The 4,084-nt window shown below is 42.0% G+C and overlaps 1 non-coding gene across 1 annotated transcript; it reads left to right on the top strand.

The window, feature by feature from the left end:
• The first annotated feature begins 2,828 nt into the window (after positions 1-2,828).
• On the top strand, positions 2,829-2,935 carry LOC141669596 (small nucleolar RNA R71). The gene has a single exon (XR_012553865.1). It is a non-coding gene; the product is annotated as a small nucleolar RNA R71 (small nucleolar RNA).
• Positions 2,936-4,084: the final 1,149 nt, after the last annotated feature.

Genomic DNA, 4,084 nt, shown 5'->3' with positions numbered 1-4,084 from the left:
CCGCATGACCAAGAAAACTACGGATTCCTTTCACAGAATTAGGTGGGGGAAGATTTTCAATGACTCCCACCTTGGCCTTGTCCACCTCTAGACCCTTGCTAGAGACCTTATGCCCAAGGATAATGCCTTCACGCACCATAAAATGACATTTCTCCCAATTGAGCACCAAATTAGTTTCCACGCATCTTTTGAGTACGACGCGCAGATTATTCAAACATTCATCATATGAGTGTCCAAAGACGGAGAAGTCATCCATGAACACTTCGACGTTATTTCCAATCATGTCAGAGAATATAGCCATCAAACATCTCTGAAAAGTGGCCGGGGCGCCACATAACCCAAACGAAACTCTGCGAAAAGCAAACGTGCCAAATGGACAAGTGAAGGTAGTCTTTTCCTGATCCTCTGGTGCAATACAAATCTGATTATATCCGGAATAACCATCCAGAAGACAAAAATACTCATGACCCGCCAATCTGTCAAGCATCTGATTAGTAAATGGAAGAGGGAAGTGATCCTTCCTTGTGGCTTTGTTCAATTTTCTATAATCCATGCATACTCTCCATCCTGTAACTGTTCGAGTAGGGATGAGTTCATTCTTTTCATTTGCGACCACAGTGATACCTCCTTTCTTAGGTACACATTGTACGGGGCTCACCCACGAGCTGTCAGAAATAGGATAAATGATGCCTGCATCTAGCCATTTCAGAATTTCTTTCTTCACCACCTCCTTTATGATGGGATTCAGTCTTCGCTGCTGTTCCACAGTTGGCTTACTACCTTCCTCTAGCAGAATTTTATGCATACAATATGAAGGACTTATCCCCTTGATGTCTGCTATGGTCCATCCTATAGCCGATTTGAATTCTCTCAAAATCCTTAAGAGCTTGTCTTCCTCACTACCTGAAAGGTTAGATGAAATAATAATAGGTAACGTAGATGAATCACCTAAAAAAGCATACCTCAAGTGTTCAGGTAATGGCTTGAGCTCCAAGGTAGGTGCTTCCTCTATTGATGGTTTGAGCTTCCCTTCAGCATTCTTAAGGTCAGAAGTACCAAGAGATTCAAATGGTATGTCCAGCTTTCGCTTCCAGGGAGAAGCGTTCAGATATTGTAATTGCTCGTTGCCATCTTCATCATCGCTGTCAAAATCCCCCACTAAGACATTTTCCAATGCATCAGACATTAGCATGTGATCGAGTTCTGAAGTAACCGCAGAATCAATCACATCCAATTTTAAGCACTCCTCATCTTCTGTAGGGAATTTCATTGTCTTGAATACGTTGAAGGTCACATCCTGATCTTGGACCCGCATAGTAAGTTCACCTTTTTGCACATCTATCAAGGTACGGCCAGTAGCCAAGAAAGGCCTTCCCAAGATTATGGGAATCTTCTTATCTTCCTCAAAATCCAGAATAACAAAATCTGCAGGAAAGAAGAGCTTATCCACCTTGACGAGCACATCCTCAACTATACCCCTTGGGTAAGTAATGGAACGGTCAGCCAATTGCAGCGACATGTATGTGGGTTTTGGATCAGGCAGATCCAGCTTTTTAAAGATCGACAACGGCATCAGATTAATGCTTGCTTCCAAATCACAAAGGCACTTGTCAAAAGTCAGATTGCCAATGGTGCAAGGAATGGTGAAGCTTCCTGGATCTTTCAGTTTTGGTGGTAACTTTTGCTGCAGAACAGCGCTGCATTCTTCCGTGAGAGCAACGGTTTCAAGGTCATCCAGTTTCACCTTCCTTGAAAGAATAGTCTTCATAAACTTCGCATAACTAGGCATTTGTTCAAGAGCCTCAGCGAAAGGTATATTGATGTGAAGTTTCTTGAACACCTCCAGAAACTTCCTGAACTGTCTATCCAGCTTTTGTTGCTGCAATCTCTTAGGAAAAGGTGGTGGAGGATAGAGCTGTTTCTCCCCTGTATTAGCCTCAGGCTGAATGTGTTCAACAGTAGTCTTCCTTGGTTCCGCCGCTTTCTCCTTTTGCTTAGATTCTTCATCTCTAATTTCAGCTTCTACTTCTTTTGCCTTTTCAGCATCAGCTACTTTTCCAGACCTTAAGGTAATAGCCTTGACTTGCTCTTTAGCTTCCTTCCTGCCTGGTACTTTCGTGTCACTGGGAAGAGTGCCAGGTTGACGATTGAGCACTGCATTGGCTAATTGACCGATTTGATTTTCCAAGGTCTTGATAGAAACCGCTTGACTCTTACACAACAGCTTAAGTTCCTCAAAATCAACACTAGTAGGTGCAGCTGTACTTCCCTGTTGAGGATATGATTGCCTTGTAACATATTGTTGTGGTTACTGGAATCCAGGTGGGTTAAACTGTTTACTCACTCCTTGCTGATATGGTGGCTGAATTGCATTCTGATTATTCCCCCAGCTGAAATTTGGATGATTTCTGTTGTTAGGATGATAGGTCGCTGGCACAGGCTGCTGTTGTCGCTGATAATTATTCACATACTGAACAGATTCATTGATAAGAGAATACTGATCCGTAGCATGAGAACCTGCACAAAGCTCACAAACCATAGCTATTTGATTAACTCCATATGTAGCCAGAGAATCAACCTTCATTGATAGCGCTTGGAGCTTGGCTGCAATAGCGGTGGCTGCATCCACTTCCAGAATGCCTGCTACCTTGCCTGACGTCATCCTCTGAGTTGGGTTTTGATGCTCATTTGCTGCCATCGTCTCTATAAGATTATACGCCTCAGTATAGCTTTTAGCCCATAAGGCGCCTCCAGCTGCTGCATCGAGCATGGGCCGAGATTGGGCCCCCAAACCATTGTAGAAACCAGTGATCACCATCCAATCCGGCATTCCATGATGTGGACATTTTCTCAACATTTCCTTGTAGCGTTCCCAAGCCTCGCACATAGACTCTGTAGATTGCTGCGCAAACTGAGTAAGAGCACTCCTCATAGCAGCAGTCTTTGCCATCGGATAAAACTTCACCAGAAACTTTTGCGCAAGATCTTGCCACGTAGTGATGGACCCAGCTGGTTCAGAATGTAACCAGTCTTTAGCCTTGTCCCTCAGTGAGAATGGGAAAAGCCTCAACTTGATAGCCTCATCAGTCATGCCATTATACTTAAAAGTATTGCAGATCTCGACAAAATTCCTTATGTGCATGTTGGGGTCTTCAGTTGCCGCTCCTCCAAAAGAAACAGAATTCTGCACCATCTGAATAGTGCCCGGCTTGATTTCAAAGGTGTTAGCTTGAATAGCCGGATGAAGGATGCTTGACTGAATGTCATCAATTTTAGGCCGAGAAAAATCCATAAGAGCTGGATCAGCTTGAACAATACGATCTCCCATGTTTACTGGTTCTTTCTGCTCAGTTCCTGAATCCGAATCCTCAAAATCTAACTTCTCTGGAATATCAAGAACTTCGTCTGTCTCCTCAGCTGTATCTAAAGTCCTCTTGCGAGCAAGAGAACGAGTTTGCATAAACGCTTGCTAAAGTACCTGAAACACAACCGGAAAAAATAAGTAACTACTACGTCCTAATCACTGAGTCCTAATGACCAATGATGGTAAGTACATAAACTAAACAAATACGCCGAGTCCCCGGCAGCGGCGCCAAAAACTTGTTAGGGCGAAAACACGCGCTAATATTCACGCAAGTATACGCGTTCGCAAGTAATATAGAATACTTTCTAGTTCGTTCTCACAGAGACTCAGACTGAATTATTGTCTAATTAAACTCACTCACCAATGTATGATTACTTCTAAATGTTAAGACACTAACACTTAAAATTGTTGATTAAATATTAACTATAATTAACTACTTAATTAACCACTTAACTAACACTTCAATTTATCAATAATAAAACATTCATGAGATCACAACTTCATTATTACTTCCTTCAATAGCCATTGTTATTACCTTTAGCATGTGACAGTGATGATATTAATCGAATAACACGAAACTGATAAAAGCCAACTTTCATTGTACTAATACCATTCTACCAAGCATCCACAATTAAGATAGAAGTTGAATAGTCATCAATTATGTTGAGTTCCTATATGTCTACAGAAATTGACAACACAACGATTTAAGCACAAGTTATT

Source organism: Apium graveolens, chromosome 6, assembly GCF_009905375.1.
Source record: "Apium graveolens cultivar Ventura chromosome 6, ASM990537v1, whole genome shotgun sequence".
Lineage (NCBI taxonomy): Eukaryota > Viridiplantae > Streptophyta > Magnoliopsida > Apiales > Apiaceae > Apium > Apium graveolens.
The sequence above is the reverse complement of the archived record's forward strand: the minus strand, read 5'-3'. Positions and strand labels throughout refer to the sequence as shown.